At 42.7% G+C, this 27,473-nt stretch overlaps 1 pseudogene; it reads right to left on the reverse strand.

The window, feature by feature from the left end:
- Positions 1-2,714: 2,714 nt before the first annotated feature.
- LOC147888474 (uncharacterized) lies at positions 2,715-27,069 on the reverse strand (annotated as a pseudogene).
- Between the last annotated feature and the right edge of the window lie 404 nt (positions 27,070-27,473).

Here is a 27,473-nt window from a genome sequence, read left to right on the forward strand (position 1 = left end):
TGTTTGGCATATGCATAACCAGTTGCTTCTCCCACAACCTCTTAATTGGGGTCTTCTTTTCCTTGTACTTTGTCCTTGTAGTCTTCTTAGCATTTGTAGAACATTTAGAACTTCAAAGAACATTCACTGAACTAAAAAGCTAATCTCTGAATTGTACTTTAACTCCTCAAGCATCACCTTAGCATTTAGTGTAGCATCAAACTTCAAAGAAAGTCTAGAAATTCTTGCAAAAAATAGAGGAACCTTGGAGGATTGATACCTCACTCTACACAACATCAAGTAGGGGGCATTTTGTGTGCAATCAAAGGTACCTAATAAAAGAAGACTCAGTAGAAATCTCAGATGAAATGATGTGTCACACCATCTGGGGTAGCAACATCTTCTTCAACTGTGAAAGCCATGTCTTCTCTAAACCTGACTAGTTTTTCTTTAGTTTCTCCTCATTTTCTTGACCATTTGTTCTCAAATTTCACTAGCAGGTAGCCCATAGGGTCTAGCAAGCTAAATTTACAGAAATGGTGCAAAATAAAGCGAGAAGCAGCACGAGTTGTAGAAGCTCTATTTCATCAACTCCTCCTAGGTTGAAGTGTGCCCTAACAAGGGGAAACTATAGCTGAAAGGGTAGGAGCAATGGTGGCTTGTAGGTGGAGAATAGACTTAAGGCATTTCAAGAAGGAAGGTGGAAGAGAAACTCCATTAGGGAAAGAAGATGGAATCTTCTTGGAATCTTTAAAGAATCTCATGGATTCTCTTCCTAGGCACTAGGATTCTCAACAAGCTTTAATACTACATGTTGGTTCATAGATGAAACAATGGAGCAAAGATGAAATAGAATGAAAACTTCTTTATTCATGAGTGGTTACATATATAGGCAATTGCCTCCATGTTGGTAGATCCTAGATCCACAATCATCTCCATGATTATCTTAATCAGTCACCTCCTAGGATCACTCCAAATTCACACATCACACCAACCTGACATATCTAACTTGCCAAGTCACTAGAACCTTCTAGCACACCTACACTTACACACTCCTTGCATAGGACTCGCAGCCCATAGGCACACACACACACACATCAATTTGTCCTTCACTCTTAAGGGATATATGAATGTAACTTTGATTCTTTTGTCACAAATTTTTTGCCCTTTGTAACTTTGAGTACTTTAAATAAACTTAAATTTCAAGTCAACCTATTTGTGCACTATCTATTGATGATTATTGATAAAGCTTATTTGTGGCAGAACTTGAAGGGCTTGTGTAGATGGCAATGGACAAGCTGTTTGTAGTTGAAGGGTTCACACTACATGGTAATCTTCACCGACAGAGGTTGATGGTACGTTTATTTCTCAAATTTCCTTCCGAGAGACTATGTACATGTGGTTGGGGAGAGGATTTTACAGCTACCTTTCCTTATTTTTAAGGTCTTATCATGTTATATCTTTTGGTTAAAAAGGCATTGATGAATAATTTAGCTTAGGATCAGCCAATTAAAACCATAGAATTAATATCCACTAAAAACATATCCACACCAAGCAGAAGCATCAATGAATAGAAAATTCTAAACTTTAGCCTTGGATGTGAGTGTTGTCCATCCAAATAGGTAAATCTTGTTGCCACAATCCTACAAGATGCAATGAATGTATCTATATTATCATTGCAATAGGCACATATAGTAGGTACAAAACTCATCTTCAACCTAGTATGATCTCAAATCTCTACTATATTGAAAGCCAACTACCGCTAGCTAGGGTATTATGATCAAACCCAATTATATTTTGGCATACGTGGGATTTGAGTTGGAGATTATCACTTACGATGTGGGTACTACAAGGGAACCATTGACTCTCATGGCATCAGTGCATAGTCTCTCAAAAATGTGTTAAGCAAATAGACGGATTGCAAATTCACCATAATGTCCCAGAACTCCTAGCCCATAATCCCTAAGAAAATTACACTATAGGAGACAAATATATTTTAACTTTTTTGAAGTGATAATTGCAACCTATTCTTAATTCCTTACAATGCCTAGCTCATTGACCAGCTACAAATCAAGCACAAGACCCATATCATGACTCCCATATGGAAAGATTGCTAAATGGACTATTATGCCTTCTTAATTTTTGCTTCACATCAATTTCTGGTGCAAGGACACAATGTGGGATCACCCTCTTCTCTATTGTTCCATTTTTCCCCTGATAACTTACCTTACACTCCATTCCTTTGATGCAAATTTTACATAGTCCTCTTCTTTATCAAATTTACCACTGCACGCACACAGAACTGAGCAACGAGAAGTTTTAAATGTATGCAGCTTATAGAGGGCCCGAGTATATACACATATCATTCCAATAAATATCTCACAAGAACTACCAAGGATAAATTACTGCTCGTAACCATGATGAAAGATTCGGGAGTAAGCCAAAAAGTATTAAACATACCTTGCACTTGAAAGCTTCACCATGGCAGCGTCAATGGCTCTCAAAGTCCAATCACCATCATGTAATGAAGAAGAAGGTATATTTATCGTTCTTCTCGATGGAAGGAGACAAGCCACCACCGAGCTTATTTTATCAAAGCACTTGGCACCATACCATCACAGCCCGTTTTGAAAGCTGTCCATTTCATATTGATCCTTGAAAACATAGAGGTAAACTGATTTTGACCCAAAAGTGAGACATCAGATCCAAAACATCATAAATGAGCACCCAAAACTTCATTTTTCACTTCTTGTTGCAAGAGTAACTGCATATAAGAGATATATTATGAATACCATTAATGAATGCTCACTTGTATGTCAATATTCAATTGCTAGCATGTGATCCTTTTGGTTCTTCAATCTAAATAGAAGGATGGAAAAGTAGCATGACGAAATAATCGAAAGCGTGCTCCACTTCCACATAGGATCCAAGTACCAGTTGGCACATTCACCGGTTCTGCTTTAAAGCAAAACCAAGAAGACACAAAGCGAGAATTCTAAATTTGAATCTATCTGTCTGGTGAAAATCGTAAAGTTCAAGTAACACGAGCCATAGTTGCTCAGTGCAAAGATATCAAAAGAAAGATTTTGTATGATTTAAAAGAAATTTCCATGACAGTAAGGAGGTGGTTGAAAGCGTACCCTCCTAAGGTGCTTGCACGCATTGTAGAGGCAATGACAGCAAAGATGAAGGCTGGAGCCCAAAGCCCGGGGAGGTGTAGCCTCCAAGTGGCAAAGTGAATGTAAGAGGCACCCACTGTGCAAAGGATATAAAGGTGATATAGCTGGAGGATGAGGCAAGTGAGCCATAGCCAAAATCCATGCACAAGGTTGCCGTGTGGTCCATGTAGATGATAGTCTAAACGATAGAGGGGTATTGAGCTCACCTAAAGGATCATTCTCTCTCTAACACTCTCAGTGGTCTTGAATAGATCACGGGCTTTTGTGCCTCTAAACGCAAATCGAACGGGATACGTGAACCGATCCTCCCCTTGGTGGAGAAGAATACCTGCCAGAGTGTGCTCACCAAACTCAGGATTGATATAGAAAGTCTTTGACCAATCTGGATTGCGTAGAATGGGTTCTGAAGCCAGAGCATTCTTGATTTGTGCAAACCCATGGTCACAATCCTCATCCCAAGAGAAATCAACCCCATCTTTTAATAGCATAGTCATGGGTCATGTCAAAGCAGCATATTGATCAATGAAGCGGCAATAGTATCCTGCTATATTGACAAATGAGCATACTTGACATTTGGTTGTTGGTGGGGAGAGCTTGAAGATGGCTTCTACCTTCTTGGGGTTAGGCTTGATGCCCTCAGATGAGACAATATGTCCCAGTAACCTCCCTTGAGTGGCTCCAATGGTGCATTTCTTAGGGTTGAGACTGCCATTCGCATCATTGACCCTTTGGAAGGCCAACCTAACCTTCATAACATGCTCCTTGCGTGATGAGAATATCCAAAAATCATCTAAAAACACCTCCAAGAAATCCCCCAAACAAGGAGCAAACACCATCTGCATAAATCTTTGAAAGGTAGCAGGAGCACTGGTGAGGCCAAATGGCATTACTTTCCAAAACAGATGTTGCATGTGGAACGGATAGACCAAAAGTGCTCATAGATTCTATTATGTGACCTTCATTTTGCTTGAACATCCTTGGTAAATGATTTTACTAAACACCCTTGGCAGCCAATAATGAGAGCACGTATATCCCACAGTCCATAACATGGACAAATGATTATTTTTAAATAAACCTGCATGCAAATGAGAGGGAGGAGGACAAAGCACATAGGAGCATGCATGTACCCTTCTACCATGAAATAATATTGAAAAGCAACATATAAGCTATTTTATTTGTTACTTACTAGCATGATAGGTGCTTCAAAGGCAATCATTTTTATTGTGCCAGTAAGAAGTAAAAGCAAAACACCAATCCGAAATGTAAAAGCAAAACATCAATCCAAAATGTACCCATGTAGCTAAGCATAACATACATACAACCTCACTCTAATTAAAGATATGCTATAGGTTGGTAACGAGAGGTCATATGACAAGCTACATATTATGGAGACTATAATATCTAATTTCATTTGTAACATTTGGTACCCCTTTCAACATTCCCTACAAAATTGGAAAAAAGGGGATGCACTTAAATAATGAAACCTAAAGAGTCTTGAAAATTTGTCCAGATTTTGACATTGTAAGAGATAACACTCATTTTCTAGAAAGTTAATTAAATAAACAATTGAATTTTTTATACATCTTAACATAAATACATTGCTACTTTACAAATATTTCAAATGTTCTTTTTTTTCTACATTGAACATTTTTAAAATGTATAGAGAAAACATGGAATAATCCCACAAGATTGAGCTTCCATAAGCATGTAGATACACATTAGGAGGATTGGACTCGAAAGTGGCCTCTTGCATTAGTCCCTAAGAACTCTCTAATCTCAAGATTAGGAAACTAGCGATGGAAAGGCTTGGGCACCTTGGGCATTTACTCATTAGGGGAGGTTGGACTCAAAAAGGGCCTCTTACAATAGCCAGGATGCCACTGGACAGATATGGCATGTAGATATGTCCCTTGCCCCTAAATGGGAGCCCTCAAGGGCCATATCATCAATTGAATTTTCCTTGGTTGCACAAGGAAATACATTTTCCTTGGTGCACTAATATATAACTCGAAGAACCAGCATGGTGGTTGTCATAGTTCTTCTATTTGCCAGCATAGTGGTCATCATAGATCTCCTTCTGTGAAGAGTAAAAATAGGTAACTCCATAAATCCAAGAACCAACACGATGGTTGCTCCCAGACAACCTTGAATTTTTCTAATCTGCATGGGTGCATTGCCCTGTGAGAGGTGGCAAAGCTGCTACAAAAGGCTAGGTGAGGATGAGAGGTGGTTAGGTTAGAGATTCTGCTGCGGTGATGTTCAAATTGATAGACGCGACATTTCATTATTATGCCAAGAACCAATGTGTGGTCTCTCCAAGTGAGCGTTGAATTTTAACTTTTAATTTGGATCTAAGAAAAAACACACCCTACCTATATTAATGTAAAAATGGTGTATAAAATTACCCCTACTATTAATATATTTCTGTAAGTCTTGAATTAAAATACCCCTGATATTGAACTCTCATAGTATACTTACATTTCCCAGATGGACCCCTCTAGTTCTCTATGCCCAATGCCTTTGTGAATATGTCAGCTACCTGATTCTCTGTGATGACATAAACTAGATCAATAAAACCTACTAGAGCCTTCTCCCGCACATAGTGATAATGCACCTCAATGTGCTTTGTTCTAGCATGATAGACTGGGTTATTTGCCAAGTGTATATTGCTCATGTTGTCATAATAAATGACAACTGGCCCACCATCTGTAGACTAATGCATATCATAAAGTAGCTTATGCAACCAAGATGCCTCACATGCAGCCATTGCTACACTCCTATACTTAGTCTCTGTGCTTGACAAGGCAACTGTAGGCTGTTTCTTGCTGCTCCAAGTGACTGCAGCACTCCTAAAAGAGAACACATATCCACTGGTAGATCGTCTATCAGAAATAGTACCAGCCCAATCAGCATCAGTGTATCCATGCAATTCTATCTGAACCCCAGTCTCATAAAAAAGTCCATACTATAATGTGGACTTCACATACCTCAGTATGTGTCTAGCCACATCCAAATGCAGTTTCCTTAGAGCTTGCATAAACTGACTTACCAACCCAACAGCATAGCTCAAATCTAGCCTGGTAATAGTCATATAAATCAAACTTCCTTCTATGCATCTGTACATAGTAGCGTCTTCTAGAAGCTCACTTACATCTGCACTCAGCTTCACACTTTGCTCCAAAGGAACTAAAATAGGCTTACAGCCTGTCATCCCATATTTGGATAGCATGTCTAATCCATACTGCCTCTGCAAGAGCCATATCTAATCACCTCAATGCCCAAGAAGTAACGCAGCTCTCCCAAATCCTTCATCTCAAACTTCTGCTTCAATAGCATTTTCACATGAAGGATATCTTCATCACTATCACCTGTGATGATCAAATCATCAACATAAATGACAAGCAACATAATACCTTTCTCTGTTTTTCTCACATAAAGTGAGAAATCTGCCATGGAAATCTGAAAGCCAATAGTGATAAGATACTGTCCTATCTTGTCAGACCATGCTCTGGGTGCTTGCTTCAAGCCATACAAGGCTTCCTTCAACCTGCAAACAAACTTAGGATAATAGCATGCACATAACCTGGTGGTTGCTCCATATAGACATCTTCTTACAAATCACCATGCAAGAAAGCATTCCTTACATCCATCTGATGTAAAGACCATCCCTTCGATGCAGCCATAGCAATGACTGCTCTTACAGTTGCCATCCTTGCAACCGGACTGAATGTTTCTTCATAATCAATGCCATATGTCTGTGCATACCCCTTGACAACTAATCTTGCCTTGTATCTGCTCACAGAACCATCTGCATTGTGCCTCACCTTATAGACCCACTTGTAGCCAATTGCATTCTTGTCTTTAGGTAAAGGCACCAATTCCCATGTAGCATTTGCTTCCAAGGCATCCATTTCTTCATCCATGGCTTTCTCCCATTTTTCTTTTCCCATGGCTTGCTCAAAAGAAGTGGGTTATGGTTCTTGTATCACTTTGACCATATAGGCATAGGGAATGGTTGTAAATCCATCATATTTCAGCCTATCCACATGATACTTAACTCTGGCAGACCTGCGCAATATAGGCTCACTACCAGGTGCTCTCAAAACATCCCTTGTCTTCCTTACTCCAAGTGTAACAATAGAAGGAATACCCAACTCATCATGAAGGCTCTGTTCTGAGCCACTGGATTCACCATCCACATAAGAGTGATTTGCATTCACATCAACCATGGGCTGATCTACTTTCTCTTTTCCCTTTTGTGATACTTGCACACCAATTTCTGCATTGCTTTGAGGAGATTCTCATGATCTCAATCTGCATGTCCATGGTGAAGTATGTGAACCATTGCTAGAGGACACTATAGCTCCACTAATATTTTGTGATTGCTGCTGTGAATTCTGTGCAGCATTACCATTTGTACATCTACATCATCAATCACATTTACTGGTTATACGAGCTGCTCATCTCATCAAAAAAAACATCTTTGCTCACTGTAAACTTACGAGCAGAAGGGTTATAGCATCTATACCCTTTCTGCTGCAGAGAATAACCAATAAAGATGCACTTCTTAGCTTTTGGATCCAACTTGGATCTCAACTCATCTGGCACATGAACATAGGCGATGCAACCAAAAACTTTCAAATGAGAAATATCTGATTTCCTACCAGTATACCTCTCCTTTAGCATCATGCCATGTATTGTTGCAATGGAAGTCCTATTCATTATGTAGACTGCTGTAGCATCTGCTTCAGCCCAATAATAATATGGTAGGTCTTTTTCGTTGAGCATGGCACGAGCTACCTCTCCAATATGCTTGTTTTTCCTTTCTGCAAGTCCATTTTGGTGTGGGGTATGACTACATGAATATTGCTGCTTTATACCATGCTCCTGTAGGAACCTTGCAAACTCATTTGAGAGGTACTCTCCCCCTCCATCTGACCTTAGGCATTTTATTTGTAGGCTTGTTTCTTTCTCAACCATAGCTTTAAAAGCTTTGAAATGCCCAAACACTTCACTTTTCTTTTTCATAAAATACACCCAAACTTTTCTGCTGTAGTCATCAATAAAAGTGACAAAATAATGACAGCCTCCAATAGATGCACCTTTAGTATTCCACACATCATAGTGGATTAATTTCAATGGCCTCTTACTCTCTTGAACATGCCTAGGAAATGGTTTTCTTTCCTGTTTTCCAAATTGATAGGCTTCACATACCTTATGCATTTCTGCAACCTTAAACTTAGGCAATCCTGCAACAATATTTTGGGCCTGCATTAATTTAAGTCACTGTACATTAACATGACCAATGCGTTTATGCCAGATATCAATATCTACAACTACATCGGTCCCATGTGCAAACATTGCTACACTCAATTCAGGCATGTCTGCATCCAATGTAAACATCATGCCCTTCTTCTTCCCTTTATCTATCAAGTGACCTTTAATTTTCATATCCTCTGAAACAAAGCATCCATGAGGATTAAATCTAACCTGCAAGCCCTGCTCAACCATTTGACCAATAGAAACTAGGTTCTTGGTGATATTCGGGACATGAAATACATCAAATAGGTATTTATTTTTCCCATCCTGCATAGACAAAGGAATTTTACCAATCTGCACAATAGGATGTGCAGTATCATCACCAGTCTCCACAAATCTTGGTCTTTCCATTTTCCTTGCATCCTGCATCCATTCTACATGACCTATCATGTGGTTTGCGCACCTAAGTCAACATACCACACATCATTTCTTTCTTCTGCACTTATCACAGAATTGGTCATGTGCTGCACCATAAACAAATGCTCATTTTTGTCATCACCCTGTCTACTAGAGGATGCATAATTGCCTTGCTGCAATTTTCCATTCATGATGTCATTTTGCTTTTTGTAGCAGTCTTTAGCCATATGACCCATTTTACCATAGTAGTAGCATTCAACATTGCTGTTTGCATTTTGGCCTCTCTGCCATCCACCATGACCTCTTTGGCTCCCCCTGCCTCTAAGGTTACCATGTCCTCCTCCATAGGACTATTTTTCTTGAATTTGCTACATATTTTGATTTCTTCCACGGCCTCTAGATCGCAGCCTGCTCTACCTCTGCCTTTACCTCTTCTAGCATTTGAGTACAAAAGATAGCTTCTTTTGAAGTTCCTCCTCAAGAAGATGCACCACCATTTCTCTGCTCTTCAAAAATTAGAAGAGCAATCAACTATCCAAAATCAAGAAAATTCTCATGGATGGCAATGGATGTCCAGAACTGTGCATAATCCTTTCCTAAACCATTTAAGGTCACAGAAACTAAATCATCATCTTCCATTGGCGACCCAATGGAAGTAATTGCATCTGCAATCTTCTTCACCTTCATGTGGTAGTCATTGATGCTCATATTTTCTCTTTGCACATTATGCAAATCTTGCTTGAGTTGCATTTTCCTGGCTTGTATATTTGTCCTATACATTTTTGTCAAAGTATCCCATGCCTCCTTTGGCGTGCTTACATCCTGAATGTGCACAATCATAGAATCTGAAATACTGATAGATAGCCAATACATAACTTTCATGGCTCTCTCATGCCATCCTTTAAATACCTACAACTCCTGTTGATTGGGAACATTAGGAATAATTGGTTCTTGTTCAACTCCAGTAATGAACTCCCAATAGCCTTTTCCCTTAAGGAAATTTGTCATTCTAAACTTCCATGCTGGGAAGTTGTTCTTGTCAAGCTTTTCAGTGACTATCTGTGAAAGATCATTAGATGCCATTACAATAAACTGCAAAAATATTCTGTCACTACAAAAAACACAACTTCTGCCTCACAAGGGCAAATCTGCAAAACTGACAAAAGTGGTATTTGACCACACAGTCACTTCCTAGTGACAATTTTGCATCAACAGGCACTCAAAATGATTTTGTCACTCCCAATATCTCTGCGCATAGCCATACGATGCAATTTCTACGGTAACTTTTCACCGACCTGCAGAATAGTGGTCGCACATAAAAAATAGGGCACCTTTTTGAGTGCCTGCAGAAAACTTTTGCCACCAAAACGGCCCCGAAATGACATCTAATCAAAAAAAAAATGTCACCAAGGGCTTTGGCCTTTCCCGCAGCATATACTACCCTCTCGCCACAACACAAAGGCGTCCCAATCTGAGACAGGGCACTATTGCACTTTTCGGCTATGCTACCTGTAGAGATTTGCTCCCAAACTCGAAAAAGGAAAGCAACACTGATCCTCTTACCAAGACACCGTGAACTGGGTTTGCTTTCTTGAGCTCCTTATCATGAATTGAGCTTTGATACCATGTGAAGAGAGTGGGAGAGAAGTAAGGAGTCTCACTTGCAGCTTTCTCACATACACAATGGGGGAATACTGTTATGGATAAAATTGTCTAAGGAAAAAGGCATTAATATGTATGTGTGTTTGTATATGTGGCAATAGTATAATAAAATATGGTGTGCATAGGGCCCAAGGTTGAGGTGGCAAGGCATGACCATGTGCCACCCTTCCATGTAAGAGGACCCATAAGGTGTGTTGTACATAATCCATGATAGTAATATTATAAAATGCAAGGTGGCATGGCTCCTCCATGTGCCACCCCTCCACCTAGGATGCATTAAGTGAGATATGGCTCAAAGTCCATGGGAGAAGCAATATAAAATGGGTGGAGATGGCTATTATATTGAGTTATTCCCTCCATATGAGATAGGCTCACGTGGGGGAGGTATAGAAAGACAAAGAGAGCTAGTTAAATAATGGGGAAAGTAGGATGAGGTGGCAAGATTCCTTGTGCCAACCCTCCACTTGTCCTCCTAGAGGTTTGAACCTATTATAAAATTGGAAAGAGACCAAGGGAGTATCATAGACTTGAGATATGGGGCTTGATTTATGTGGAAAATTGAGGCAAAGGGTTGTCGCACACAATTGAGAATGCGTACCCACCTAGCCCACATGGGAGACTTTTCCACACACACCATGCATGTGGGAGGATACATTAATGTGGAGAGACCCCCTCTTTTGGCTATAAAAGGAAGGGGCTATTCCTTGATGAGACACGCTCATACTTGTAAAGCCACCTAGCTAGTATTTTGATATTTCCCTCTCATCCCTTCTTTCCAATAAAGTATGGTTCACTTCCCTTGATGTCTACATCTCAACATTCCTCCTCCTATCATGTTCATGCTTCTCTTCCCCCTCTCCCTTTCCCCTTGTGTCATAGTCTCCCTTTTCCTTCCCTCCCCTTCTAATTCCTTTTTCACCCCTATGTCATCCCTTCGCCATCATGCTCTCCTCTTCTCTATGGCCTTTGAGCGTCGCCATACTTAGTCTATAGCCTCTGGTCTCGATTACATTTCCGGCTAAAAGTTTTGGTGTGGCTGCTGGATACGAATCTCCACGGCTGGTGGCGAATCTTCTATTCGTACGGGTTACATCAAAAAAACTATACCATCTGTGCTCTTTCTAAGCTACTGCGCGTGCATTCGATTCATGCGTCTCCTGCGCAACAGTTCTCTGGACTGTTGCGACTTTTGGTTGCGGACAGTTTTCTGCGCTTTAGTTCTCTGGACTGCTGCGACTTCTGGTTGCGGACAGTTTTCTGCGCGACAGTTCTCTGGACTGCCGCGACTTCTGGTTGCGGACAGTTTTCTGCGCGACAGTTCTCTGGACTGCTCTGGTCGCGGACTGTTTCCTGAGCCCCTGCAAAAGAGTAACAGCAGATCCCGCGCCCCCCCTATCTCTTCTCTTCTTCTTCTTCTCCTCCTCTTTCTCTTTCTCTTCTCCTTCTCCTCTCCTCTCCTCTCTTTTTATTAAAGAGTAGGATTGGAACCCAAGACCTCCCCCTTCACAAAAGAAAGTCTTATCATTGGGCCAACAAGTTGGAAGTGGTAAAAAAGTAATGATTTTTGTTCATATATTGAAATTGTGGGAGCTGTAACTCTCTAACCATAAGGAGTTTGCTCTTGCTGTAAAAAGCAAAAATATTTCATTTTATGTGCTCTATCCACATCTCTTGCTAGATTGCCAATTCAAAACTTCTCCAAGCTCACTTCACGAACGCACGTCTCACGAGAAGGGTGGACATTTATGTCACTTCTCGACGCGTTTAAGGAATTGGTGCCTGTTCCTCCGCACCTTACGGCTACCAATGCACGAGATGTCTTCCTTGATCTTCATGTCGACCTTCAACGACTGATTGTCCAGTGCATTATTGATGGTGATGACGGGTGGAATGACACACCGTGGATGATTCATGGTGACGAACTACTGATACGCTGGGAGGATTTTGACTTTACTTCTACTCATTGTGTGGTGATCGAACTACTTGCTGCTTCAGAGGTAATCAAAACGGTTTCCTTCTTCGAAGGGTGGGATGCTTCCCAAGCTTGGGGGGAGATTTGGCGCAACTGCCTGTTGATTCCTGTGGAAAAGCTCGTCCTAAATGGTTTATTTACAATCTCATTACAAAGGTTTCTAGGCCTCGGCTATGGTTGGTAATGTTTTGACCAAGGAATCCATTTGTACCTAATCAGCCTTTTGTGCCTCATTTCGAGCTTCAAATTGTAATTCTTTTTGGGCTTAAGATAAACTATCAATAAAGAATTGCAAGTTTATTTGGTGCTGAACGTTTGGCTCAAGTGTTGAATTCTCCCCACCCTCTCCTCCTACCTATCTTGGGCTACCGAGAAACTTGGGATGTCCGAATTCTCGTCTTGGTGTGATGACATCTTGGATTCTTCAATTTGATGGAGCTTACAAACCTTCGACCAAGGCGGCTGGCATGGGTGTGAAGCTCACTTCACTGGGTGGTGAGGAGTTTTGTTACAGCAAGTCTTCGCCCACAAGTACTTGCAATCAAGCTGAGTACTCAGCGCTCATTTTTGGGCTACAAAAGGCACAAGAACATCAGGCCAAGCAATTGGAGGTGCAAGGAGATTCTCAACTAGTGTGTGAACAAGTTAGTGGAAGGTGGAAGGTGCGGAGCAAAGGCTTGGTTCCACGACATCAACAGGCCTTGGAACTTTGCAACCAGTTTGAAGAGGTAAAAATTCAGCATATCCCTCGAGCTCGAAATCTTGTTGCTGATTTCTTGGCACGTGAAGCTTGTATTTCAATCACGCATGACGCGAGTGGAAGCGCCACCCCAACAAAGCCGCAAGCCACGAAGGAGGGTGATCGTTTGTAAGGAATGCAAAGGTTGTGGTCATCATGAAACTAAGTGTTGGGCATACTTGATACGAGTTCACCGACTTCGGAAGATCATCAGGAGGGTTCTCAAGGACATTGCTCAAAAGAAGGATGCCAGACCACACACCCCTTGAAGAAATAGCATGGCGACTACAAGAACTGGAAGAAGCAGAAGGTGATGTGCAAGCTCTCCAACTGTTGACATTTGTCATGGCATTCTTGTTTGCCTTGATGAACAACCTCATGCAACGCCGCACCTCTAACCCTCGCGTGTAATGATCAATGTGATATCATGAGGGTTGGTCCTTTTAAGATTGTCTATGTGCTATTCTATGCTGAAGATTCTTCTCGTGTAATATTTCACACTACACCAGTCACACCCTACCCTGCCTATGTGTGCTTTTTGGATATATCTTCGCCCGATTTTCAGTTCAAGCTTCCTCTTACTATTGTTCGTCCATAGATAAGCCCCTCTTTTCCATCTTCCAAGCATGGCTGACATTCCCGTGTTTTGTGGACGGGTAGAGGAAAATCCAAATGAGTATCTTGTGGCTTTCAAGCGCCGTTGTGTTTCTCTCAACTTTCTTACTGAAGACAGATGGCTATTGGTTCTTCCCACATTTCTAGAAGGTTTGGCTCAAGTGTGGTATGAGAAGCAAGCCGAAGATGTTCGCCAAAGCTGGCCAAGGTTGACAGTAGCAATGATTGAGTATTTCGGCAAAGAAGAGGAGCCAGAGAATGTGTACCTGCAGGTGGCAAATTTGAAGCAGTCAGAAGGTGAGACGGCGCGTCGATATGTGGATCGAGCGGCCGTGCTCCTGGACCGTTTGATTGCCACACAGGATGACAATGCCGGGTTTCGCTGGAATGACTCAGCATGTGCTGGGCTACCTTGTAGCAGGAGCGAGTGATGAATTCCGCCTCAAGCGTAAATGGGAGAATCCAGAAAATATGGTGCTAGCACATGAGATTGCTCAAAAGTTTGACAAAGTTCAGTCTGACCCCGCTTCAAAGAAGACGATTGTCCCTCCGCATCCCCCTTCATTCCTGCAACAACAACCTGGGGGGTCTAACTCAGAGGCATACCCCCACCCCTCATCAGGGATGTATCCACCGCCTCCACCTCAAATGTATGGTCCTCCCTTAGATGCTTACCCTCAACAAGGTGGATATCCTCATCCTCCGCCTCGAAGATTTCCCCAGCCTCGCCCACGAGCTCCCCTCCTCTCTACTCCCGTGGCCCCTTCAACTAAAGAGGCCCCCCCTGCAACAGAACCTGGAGTCAATGACCTAGCCAAGGCCCTGAATGATCTTCGGCTTGAGATGGTGGGCATCAGAAATCAAGCCAACCGCCCTCCAAGAGATCGTGCTAATGTTGTATGCTACGAGTGCCACCAGAAGGGTCATTATCGCACAAAATGCCCCAATATTCCAAGGGTGAATCTTCTAAGTGAGTCGGGCACTGAGGATTCTGATGTGGAGATCCTTGATCTCGGGAAAAGAACTCGTGCTACCTCGGACCCCTCTCCAAACCGTGGACCGGGCCGCCCCAGGAAGAAGGTGTCCTTCTCAGAGCCCTCAGATGCTGAGATGGTAGACCGACCAACAGAGAAGACTAAAAGATCTCGCAGGAGTAAGTGGTCACCCTCGGATTTTCCCATCGGCTCAGGGCAAGAGGACTATTCGGTCGTTCAGGACCTTGCTCATCGGTCTTTGAGCATCACACTCCCTCAACTAATAGCATTAAGCCCTAAGGTGAGACGTGAGCTGCAGCAAGGTCTCTCAACAAGGAAGAGCAAGAAGAAGGGAAAGGTACGAGAGGTATCTTCTATCTCTAAAGAAATTGATTGGCACCCACACACAGTAGATGTCATCATAGATAATTGCCGTGTCAAAAATGTGTGTGTTGATGGGGGAGCTGCATGTAATATCATGGTGCCCCGCATCATGAAGAAATTGAATTTGAAATGTACAAGGCGTTCCTCCACTCGAATCAAGGTAGCAGATGGTCGACGACTCGCCACCATGGGAGTCATTGAGGATTTGCCCATCACTGTCAATGGATTTACCACCACTGTCAATTTCTATGTAGTGGACATTGAAGATACAGGCAGAAGTTACCCGGCCATACTCGGGAGACCATGGTTGAGAAAGAGTGATGCAGTCAGCTATTGGAAGACAGGACACATGTCTTTTGGTGCTTCCAAGGAGAAAATCCCTGTGCAACCTGGCGCCATGGAACCGGAAGAAGAAGAGGAGCATGACAGTGATACTATCTCATCTTCAGTGTCTGAATCCATGGAAGAATCAGACGGGGGGGACGAATTCTCAGAGGAGAAAGTTTACATGATGGGGGTGTCTCCGACTCTGCCACCTGTAGAAAAGATAACAGCTAGTCCTCAACAGCTCGAATCAATGCTTTCTCCAGACCTCACTCCAGGTGAGAAAGATGAGTTTCTTGAAATGTTCAAAGATTTCCCTGACCTCTTTGCAACTAGCTACCACCATCTTCGCCATGTGACTGCCATAGAGCACAAGATAGAGCTGAAGCCTGATGCAAAGCCTGTGGCTCAGAAGTATCGGAGATTAGGGCCCCTGCAGACCGACGCTTTGCGCTCAGAGTTGCAGAAGCTTGTAGAGGCTGGGTTTATTGTTCCGGTTCACAATACTGAATGGGTTTCACCAGTGGTAGTCATCCCAAAGAAAAACAACAAGTGGCGTGTCTGCATCGACTATAAGAAGCTCAATGCTGCCACCAAGAGGGATCATCATCCTCTACCCTTTCAAGACCTCATTCTTGAGAAGGTAAGTGGTCATGAGATGTATACTTTCTGTGATGGTTACTCTGGGTTTTATCAAATCAGAATTGCCGAGGAAGATGTGCTTAAAACCACATTTGCCACACCCTGGGGGACATTTGCATTCAAAGTAATGCCATTTGGCCTCACCAATGCTCCTGCCACCTTTCAAAGATTTATGCAGATGGTGTTTGCCCCTTATTTGGGGGATTTCTTGGAGGTGTTTTTAGATGATTTCTGTATATTCTCATCACGTAAGGAGCACATCATGAAGGTTAGATTGGCCTTCCAAAGGGTCAATGATGCAAATGGCAGTCTCAACCCTGAGAAATGCACCATTGGAGCCACTCAAGGGAGGTTATTGGGACATGTTGTCTCATCTGAGGGCATCAAGCCTGACCCCGAGAAGGTAGAAGCCATCCTCAAGCTCTCCCCACCTACAACCAAACGCCAGGTACGCTCATTTGTCAATCTAGCAGGATACTATCGCCGCTTCATTGATCAATATGCTGCTTTGACACGGCCCATGACTATGCTATTAAAAGATGGGGTTGATTTCTCTTGGGATGAGGATTGTGATCATGGGTTTTCACAAATCAAGAATGCTCTGGCTTTAGAACCCATTCTACGCAATCCAGACTGGTCAAAGACCTTCTATATCAATCCTGGGTTTGGTGAGCACACTCTGGTAGGTATTCTTCTCCAGCAAGGGGAGGATCGGTTCATGTACCCCGTTCGATTTGCTTCTCGACAATTGCTCGACACTGAGCGATGCTATTCAGAGGCTGACAAGCATGCATTGTCTTTGGTGTTTTGCATTGAGAAATTTAAGCATTATGTGGCTAGAAAGTCCTTCTTTATACTCACTCGCACTGGTCTTGCAAAGCAGGTTCTTCAATCACCAAATCCCATGGGCCGGTTGGCCAAATGGTTGGCAGTTCTACAAGAATATGATTTTTCTTTCAAAATTGTAAAAGGGGGTTGTTCCAACTTGAAGAATGCTTTGATTGATTTAGAGGAGAGCCTTGATGTAACCCTTGTAGCAGCCATAGAAGTTGGGGATCCTTGGTATGGTGGTATCTACAAGTTTTTGACCGCTTTCTCCTTTCCTTCAGAAAGTACAAGCTATGAGAGAAAGAAGATCCACAGAGATAGTAGACGCTACACCCTCCTTGATGGGGTGTTGTACCGTCAAGGCATGGATGGGGTACTCAGACGGGCCATTGATGCAGATGAAGTGCCTAAGGTATTGAAGCATTATCATGATGGATTTTGTGGAGGCCACTATGCCAGTGACTATACAGCTAAGAAGATTTTACATGCTGGATACTATTGGCCGACATTGTTCAAGGATGTCACTTTGTATTGCAAAACCTGTGAACCATGTCAATTCTTCAGTAGGAAGGATTTGCGTCCCGGGCAACATCACCCAGTGATGTCCATCCATTCGTTTCAGAAGTGGGGAATAGATTTTGTCGGACCCTTGCCCATGACTGCCCGCAAAAAGAAGTATCTTTTGGTAGCCACTCAGTATGTCACTAAGTGGGCTGAAGCTATCGCCCTCTCTGCTGCAAATGGCAAGGCAGTTTCAAATTTCATCTTTGAACGTATCTGCACAAGGTTTGGGACACCCATGGAGATAGTCTCTGACCATGGGAGTCCATTCTTAAATGAAGCAGTGGAGTTACTCATGGATCGCATGGGCATTGATCATCACACTTCTAGCATCTATTATCCAGCATCCATGGGTCAAACAGAGCGGACCAATGGCCTCCTCTGTAAAACCATAGGAAAAATGGCCGCAGCGAACAGGAGCCAATGGGATCAGAAGGTCACTGAAGCCGTGTGGGCTTACAACATCACTCATAAAACATCTACAGGTCACACCCCTTTTGAGTTGGTGTATGGTACTAAGGCAGTTTTACCACTAGAGATAGAGATTCCGGCCTTGAGATTGGCGCAGGAACAGAGGATGACAGAAGATGAACATGTAGAGGCCAAATTGGTACAACTTGAGAAGTTAGATGAGACCCGACGCCTTGCACTACATCAAACAAAGATCCAAAAGAATCGACAAAAGGCCCGATTGGATGCTAAGATTCGCAAGGGATGGGAAAGACACTTTGCTGAGGGGGATGTTGTGCTATGCTTTGATAATAGATTGGACCACCAAATGGATAAGAAGTTTCTGCCACTGTGGGCTGGTCCATACAAAGTCATCAAAGAACGTAGCAATGGGTCTGTACAAGTTCAGGAGCTGCATGAACCATATGGCAAGAAGGTGATCAACAAGCGTTACCTCAAGCCTTTCTTTGTGCGTGATGGTCCCAGGCATGGAAATGCTGTGCATTCCCTGCCTGGGGGGGGGAACTGTTATGGATAAAATTGTCTAAGGAAAAAGGCATTAATATGTATGTGTGTTTGTATATGTGGCAATAGTATAATAAAATATGGTGTGCATAGGGCCCAAGGTTGAGGTGGCAAGGCATGACCATGTGCCACCCTTCCATGTAAGAGGACCCATAAGGTGTGTTGTACATAATCCATGATAGTAATATTATAAAATGCAAGGTGGCATGGCTCCTCCATGTGCCACCCCTCCACCTAGGATGCATTAAGTGAGATATGGCTCAAAGTCCATGGGAGAAGCAATATAAAATGGGTGGAGATGGCTATTATATTGAGTTATTCCCTCCATATGAGATAGGCTCATGTGGGGGAGGTATAGAAGGACAAAGAGAGCTAGTTAAATAATGGGGAAAGTAGGATGAGGCGGCAAGATTCCTTGTGCCAACCCTCCACTTGTCCTCCTAGAGGTTTGAACCTATTATAAAATTGGAAAGAGACCAAGGGAGTATCATAGACTTGAGATATGGGGCTTGATTTATGTGGAAAATTGAGGCAAAGGGTTGTCGCACACAATTGAGAATGCGTACCCACCTAGCCCACATGGGAGACTTTTCCACACACACCATGCATGTGGGAGGATACATTAATGTGGAGAGACCCCCTCTTTCGGCTATAAAAGGAAGGGGCTATTCCTTGATGAGACACGCTCATACTTGTAAAGCCACCTAGCTAGTATTTTGATATTTCCCTCTCATCCCTTCTTTCCAATAAAGTATGGTTCACTTCCCTTGATGTCTACATCTCAACATTCCTCCTCCTATCATGTTCATGCTTCTCTTCCCCCTCTCCCTTTCCCCTTGTGTCATAGTCTCCCTTTTCCTTCCCTCCCCTTCTAATTCCTTTTTCACCCCTATGTCATCCCTTCGCCCTCATGCTCTCCTCTTCTCTATGGCCTTTGAGCGTCGCCATACTTAGTCTATAGCCTCTGGTCTCGATTACATTTCCGGCTAAAAATACACACAAAGGTGGAGGCTGAAAATAGTTTTCCTCTTCTTAGTTGTGAAAGCCAAAAGAACTCTCTCTCTTAGTACAAAAGGAATAGATGAACCCTATATGTGGGTCTCAAACCAAACTCAACTAACCTAGGTGGCATACTAATTGAGCCACTAACTAGAGTACATAAAGATAGCTGTCATCCAGCTATTATTCATGGGCAGTGTACAAACTGCATCTGTAGCTATCAAGTCGGTGACATAAATGCACAATGGTCACCCAAGTATATCACGAGTGGAGCTCGATATCTCAATAGGTGGATCCTCAAAGCAAGGGCAAACGGGTTGGGGAGGAGCCCTGGGAGGAGCCCATTCTCATTGAAGACCTCTAGGGCAATGAAACAGTTGACATTGGCATCCATCTAGGAGCTAGAGTCACGCTAACTACCTGACAAAATATGGAGAGGGGAGAGGAGAAGATTGGAGATGAGGAGAGAGGGCACAGCTAGAGAGCACACCACCAATGACTAACTGTACACTAGATTTTGTTAAAAAAATAGAATATATACAAACCCATTTAGGGTTAGGATTAGGGGATCTAACCCTTTCCTTTATAGCACTCTATAAGGTTAGCGCTATGCACATATGATCACGTGATGGTGCTATGCACACGTGATCACATGATGTTGAGCATGAACTCTCAACACCTTCCCTCAAGATCAACATCATGAAGTAGGCCTTCCCTCTAGATGATGATTCTGGGGAATCCAAGAAGGACTGAGCATTACATTCCATCACACCCCTTTAATGGGAATGTCCTTCCTCTACGTCACACCAAGAGCTAGTCGGTGTTTCTTAAACAGCTCTTTATTGAGTGGTTTGGTAACAATGTCTGCAACATTCTCTTTGCTATCACAATGCTGTAGTGTGATGTCACCAAGTAACACTCTTTCTCTGATGAAGTGCTCTCTAACATCAATGGGCTTTGTCCTAGAGTGATATACTGGATTCTTGGCCAATGCTTAAGCCAATTGATTATCACAGTATATTATTGTTGGCTTTGAATCATCAAAGTAATCTGTTTCTGACAATAGTCTTTTAAGACATATAGCCTCACATGTACCTGTAGTGAGTGCTCTATATTCTGCTTCAGTCAAAGATAAAGAAATACTTGGTTGTTTGTTTGACAACCATGATATAGCACCTTGACTAAGGAAAAATGCATATCCCTATGTCGATCTCCTAGTCTCTTCCTCTATATTCATCCCAAACTGTCTTGTACCTTTGATGTATCTCAAGGCTCTTTTGGCTGCATTTCAGTGAGACTATTTTGGATTTGCCATAAATTGTGCTAGTGAGATTACTGCATTAGGAGGAGAACTTTAGAGGCAGGGGGAGCTAAAGAGGTCATGGTGGATGGCAGAGAGGCCAAAATGCAAACAATAATGTTGAATGCTACTACTATGGTAAAATGGGTCATATGGTTAAAGACTGCTATAAAAAGTAGAATGACATCATCACTAGAAAATTGCAACAAGGGAATCATGCATCCTCTAGTAGACAAGGTGATGATAGAAATGAGCATCTATTTATGGTGCAGCACATGACCAATTTTGTGACAAGTGCAGAAGAAAGAAATGATATGTGATATGTTCACTCAAGTGCGTCAAACCACATGACATGATTTGTGGAGATTGGTGATGATACTGCACATCCTATTGTGCAAATTGGTAAAATTCCTTTGTCTATGCGGGATGGAAAAAAGAAATACCTGTCTAATGTATTTCATGTCCCAAATATCACCAGGAACCTGGTTTCTATTGGTCAAATGGTTGAGCAGGACTTGTAGGTCAGATTTAATCCTCATGGATGCTTTGTTGAGGATATGAAAAATAAAGGTCGCTTGATAGCAAAAGGGAAGAAGAAGGGCAGGATGTTTACATTCGATGCGAACATGCCTGAATTGAGTGCAGCAATGTGAGTGCAGCAATGTTTGCACATGGGACCGGTGTAGTTGCAAATATTGATATCTGGCATAAACGCATTGGTCATGTTAATGTACAGCGACTTAAATTAATGCAAGCCCAAATTATTGTTGCAGGATTACCTAAGTTCAAGGTTGCAGAAATGTATAAGGTATGTGAAGCCTGTCAATTTGGAAAACAGGCAAGGAAACCATTTCCTAGACATGTTCAAGAGACTAAGAGGCCATTGGAATTAATACACTCTGATGTGTGGACTACTAAAGCTGCATCTATTGGAGGCTATCATTATTTTGGCACTTTTATTGATGACTACAGCAGAAAAGTTTGGGTGTATTTTATGAAAAAGAAAAGTGAAGTGTTTGGGCATTTCAAAGCTTTTAAAGCTATGGTTAAAAAAGAAACAGGCTTGCAAATAAAATGCCTAAGGTCAGATGGAGGGGGAGAGTACCTCTCAAATGAGTTTGCAAGTTCCTGTAGGAGCATGGCATAACCAATATTCATGGAGTCATACTACACAGCAAAATGGACTTGCAGAAAGGAAAAAGAAGCATATTGGAGAGGTATCTCATGCCATGCTCAACGAAAAAGACCTGCTAGATTATTATTGGGCTGAAGCAGTTGCTACAGCAGTCTATATAATGAATAGGACTCCCACTACAGCAATACATGGCATGATGCTAGAGGAGAGGTATACTGGGGAAACCATATATTTCTCATTTGAAAGTTTTTGATTGCATTGCCTATGTTCATGTGCTAGATGAGTTGAGATCCAATTTGGATCCAAAAGCTAAGAAGTGCATCTTTATTGGTTATTCTCTGCAGTAGAAAGGGTATAGATGCTATAACCCTTCTACTCGTAAGTTTACAGTGAGCAGAGATGTTGTTTTTTATGAGATGTGCAGCTGGTATAAACAAGTAAATGTGATTGATGATGTAGATAAACAAAATGGTAATGCTGCACAGAATTCACAGCAGCAATCCCAAAGTATTAGTGTACCTGTAGTGTCCTCTAGCAGTGGTTCACATACTTTGCCATGGATAGACAGATTGAGATCAAGAGGATTTCCTCAAAGAAATGTAGATAGTGGTATGCAAGTATCACAAAAAGGAAAAGAGAAAGTAGATCAGCCCATGGTTGATGTGAATGCAGGTCACTCTTATGTGGATGGTGAATCTAGTGGCTCAGAACAGAGCCTTGATGATGAGTTGGGTATTCCTTTTGTTGTTACACCTGGAGTAAGGAAGACAAGGGATGTTTTGAGAGCACTTGGTAGTGAGCCTATTTTGTGCAGGTCTACCAGAGCTAGGTATCCCATGGATAGGCTGAAATATGATGGATTTATAGTCATTCACTATGCCTATATGGTCAAAGTGATACATGAACCAGAACCCACTTCTTTTGAGCAAGCCATGGGAAAACAAAAATGGGAGAAAGCCATGGATGAAGAAATGGATGCCTTGGAAGCAAATGCTACATGGGAATTGGTGCCTTTGCCTAAAGACAAGAATGCAATTGGCTGCAAGTGGGTTTATAAGGTGAAGCACAATGCAAATGGTTCTGTGAACAGATACAAGGCAAGATTAGTTGTCAAGGGGTATGCACAGACATATGGCATTGATTATGAAGAAACATTCAGTCCGGTTGCAAGGATGGCAACCGTAAGAGCAGTCATTGCTATGGCTGCATCAAAGGGATGGTCTTTACATCAGATGGATGTAAAGAATGCTTTCTTGCATGGTGATTTGCAAGAAGAGATCTATATGGAGCAGCCACCAGGTTATGTTCATGCTGTTCATCTTGAGTTTGTTTGCAGGTTGAAGAAAGCCTTGTATGGCTTGAAGCAAGCACCCAGAGCATGGTCTGACAAGGTAGGATAGTATCTTTTCACTATTGGCTTTCAGATTTCCAAGGCACATTTCTCACATTATGTGAGAAAAACAAAGAAAGGCATTATGCTGCTTGTCATTTATGTTGATGATTTGATCATCACAGGTGATAGTGATGAAGATATCCTTCATGTGAAAATGCTATTGAAGCAAAATTTTGAGATGAAGGATTTGGGAGAGCTGCGTTACTTCTTGGGCATTGAGGTGATTAGATCCACAAGTGGGATATGGCTCTTGCAGAGGCAGTATGGATTGGACATGCTGTCCAAATATGGGATGACAGGCTGTAAGCCTATTTCAGTTCCTTTGGAGCAGAATGTGAAGCCGAGCACAGATGCAGGTGAGCTTCTGGAAGACCCTACTATGTACAGATGCATAGTAGGAAGTTTGATTTATATGACTATTACCAGGCCAGATTTGAGCTATGCTGTTGGGTTGGTAAGTCAGTTTATGCAGGCTCTAAGGAAACTACATTAGGATGCGGCTAGATGCATACTGAGGTATGTGAAGTCCACATTGCAGTATGGACTATTTTATGAGGGGGGTTCAGATACAGGTGCATGGATACACTGATGTTGATTGGGCTAGTAGTAATTCTGATAGACGATCTACCAGTGGATATGTGTTCTCTTTTGGGAGTGCTGCAGACACTTGGAGCAGCAAGAAACAGCCTACAATTGGCTTGTTGAGCACAGAGGCTGAGTACAGGGGTGCAGCAATGGCTGCATGTGAGGCATCTTGGTTGCATAAGCTACTTTATGATATGCATCAGTGGGCTAGTTGTCATTTACTGTGACAACATGAGCAGTATACACTTGGCAAATAACCCAGTCTATCATGCTAGAACAAAGCACATTGAGGTGCATTATCAGTATGTGCGAGAGAAGGTTCTAGTAGGTTTTATTGATCTTGTTTATGTCAACACAGAGGATCAGGTAGTTGACATATTCACGAAGGCATTGGGCGTAGAGAAGCTGCGCAAGTTCAGAGACCTACTTGGTATGCAGGAATTGGGATTGAGCTCGAGGGGGAGTGTTGAGATATCGAGCTCCACTCGTGATATGCCAGGATGACCATTGTGCATTTATGTCACTGACTTGTTAGCTATGAATAATAGCTGGATGACAGCTATCTTTATGTACTCTAGTTAGTGGCTCAGTTAGTATGCCACTTTAGTTAGCTTAGTTTGGTTTGAGACCCAATTATACGGCTCACCTATTCTGTTGTATTTAGAGTTCTTTTGGCTTTCACAACTAAGAAGAGGAAAACTCTTTTCAGCCTCCACCTTTGTGTATACTCCCCCATTGTGTATGTGAGAAAGCTATAAGTGAGACTCCTTCCTTCTCTCCCACTCTCTTCATAGAGTGGAGGTGCAGGGGGAAAGGATGATTACCTTGAGGGGGGGATGGATGGAAAAAGTGGAGGTGGCGGGGAGGAAGATGATAGGAGGCTGACCAAAAAAGTCATGGTGGAGGGGGGGGGGGTTGACGAAAAAAGTGGTGGTGGTGGTGGTGGAAATGGACGGAACTTGGAGGACGGAAAATAGAGGTAGGCAAAAAATATGGAGGCTTAACAGAATTTGGAGATGGGGAAAAGTGTGGGGAAAGAAGTGAGGGGGGGTTGGTGTTTCTTTATAGGATGTGGGGGGGATTAAGGGTTGATTTTGGGTGTTTAGTGTATTAATGTGATTAAGGCAACATTATCCTTTTCCACCACTTGGAAGCATTTTTTCACTCCTTTGAGGAATGTGTCTTGAATGGTCTTTTGAAGGGGGATCTTTTTCACACATGCAAACACATGCTCCGCTTTCACTTTAGGTGCTAACCTCCCCACCAGCAGCACCAAAATGTTGTCTCTGGTTCTCCCAAGTGTAGGTTCCGAGGGTGTTGGTCACCTACAGTCATGTCATTGCTTGTTGTAGCATAAGTGTTCACAAGTGTAGCATAGGTCCCGGGGTTGATTCCGGTGAGAGGTGTAGGCTAATCTCATGCACATGTGGTTGAGAAAGAGGGCTTGATCACAACAATGATTGATGGAGGCTCTCACCTCTAATGGAGTTCAAGGGTTTAGAAGGGGATTTTAGTGTTCGAAAAAGGGACAAGGTTGAGAGGGATATCTAGGAGTTCTAGGGTTCAAAGAGGGTTGCAGGATTTAGGACTCCAAGGTTGAGGAGTGGAGAGCTAGTCTCCTTTGTGGATTCGAATAGGGGGTGGCAGATTGAAGGGGGGGGGGGTGGGAGGTGGAAAAGGGGGGGGGGATTGGAGGGGTGGGAGGGTGGGGGTGGAGGGGGGAGGTGGAAGGGGGACCTCCTTCCAACCCCCGGCCCCCCCTCCACCAACACCCCAACACCCCTATTTTACTCATAAGGGGCCCTAAGGTCCTTGCCCTACTTCAAAGCTGGGTGGCAAAGAGCCGACAACCTGACAGGGGCACTTAGCACCAACCTGCAGTGGTCTACCTAGGGGTGGTAACTGCTTGAAAAAGGCATTGGCGCTCACCATGTAGGTGGCGCCTGCTCACCCTGCCTCCCCAGCTTGTGGCACCCGCCCCACCACCGATGGTAGTGCCCACAACTTTCTACACCCTCCTGAGTGCCTCCGCCCGCACCGTACCCGCTCCAACCTCCTCTACCAGCCTTCACTCTATGACCCTTCCCTTTGACCCTCCCCTCTGCTCTCTGCTACCCTCACCACCCCTCTCCCCTCACCCTCCTCCCCTCCTTTTGTGAGTCCCAAAAAAAAAAACTTACCCTAACCTAACCCCCACTAACCCTAGTTAGACTAGTTAGGTTAGGTGAGGTTTCATTTAGGTTAGGTTAGATTTAAATGTAATTTAATTATAGTTTAGTTAATAGACTAACTATAGTTAGCTCAACTAACTACAATTAGGCCCACAATTAGTTAGAGTAACCAAATTCCAATTAGGTTAACTAAACTAACCAGTTATGTCAGTTAATCTCCCCCAGTTAGACTTTAAGTCCATTCACACCCAGTTAGGACTCAAGACACCCAAAAAAGGCCTAATTATGACCTACATTTGACCCTCCATAACTCGCTCGTTTGGCAGCCAAATTAAACCCAATTTGAACCGTTGTTTCACACAGGGAAACACCATGCCACGAAAATTTTACAGCCCATTCCAAACCTTTTTGGCATCCCTAACACTTGTTAGTTTGTGCCCCAGTGTGGGCCCCTTTTTGCACTAAATCGTTCATAAGTTTCCCCATGACCTGATGGTCCATTTGTACTGGCACGTTCCCACACTCAAGTGGGACAATCCTAGGCACATTCTTAACACGGCGGTCCCTACTACAGTAACACATCTCTAAACCCCGTAATATTTTTACTCCTTCTTCAGGGGCCTGTATCTTAGCCGTTTGAAGGCCAAATACCACCTAGTCTGAAGCCAAGATTCACGCATGCAAAGTCCTATATCAAACTAAAAGTTTCAAGTCTTTTTACCATCATTTTGAGTCTCAGTATTCACCATTACATAGACGCTGCTTTTGACACGTTGATTGCATATTTTTTACCATTTTCGGGCTATGAAGTTCGAAATCAATTGCAGATTTCAATCTCAAATGCACTCATGCGAGATATACAATTAAGCATTGCTCTTGAATATGGATGAAGACTAGCACCTGCATACTTTCGTGAGCTTTCTTCTGCCCTCAACGCTCTCCAAGAATTCAACCTCTCATCATTGACAAGCAACATGAAGGACCTAAGGGTGGAAGAAGAAAATGATAATGACGATCTGCATCCCACATATTAATTTGGTCAACTACACAATTGCAACAACATCAACAATGGTAGAAGACACTTTGGCAAATTGGAAATGCCAAATTATAATGGGGATGAGGGGATCCATCAAATTCCTTCAACTCTTTGACGTAGCATGTTGTGCTGGGGTGATCAATCAAATGAAACCAAAGCTGCGTGGTTTTTGATGTCCTTAATTGATGAGGCCTTGAAATGGTACCTCAACCTTCTCGTAGAAGAGAGATCCACATGGGCACAGCTATCTGAGTAGTTCAGAAGAAGGTTCCAAATAGAAAGGCTACAAGATGACCCCACATTGCAACTAGGAAATATAGCAATTTGCAAAAAAGAAAAGGTCA

The sequence above is a fragment of the Dipteris shenzhenensis genome, chromosome 21, assembly GCF_047967505.1.
Source record: "Dipteris shenzhenensis isolate YYH24624 ecotype China chromosome 21, Dip_SZ_1.0, whole genome shotgun sequence".
NCBI classification, from domain to species: domain Eukaryota; kingdom Viridiplantae; phylum Streptophyta; class Polypodiopsida; order Gleicheniales; family Dipteridaceae; genus Dipteris; species Dipteris shenzhenensis.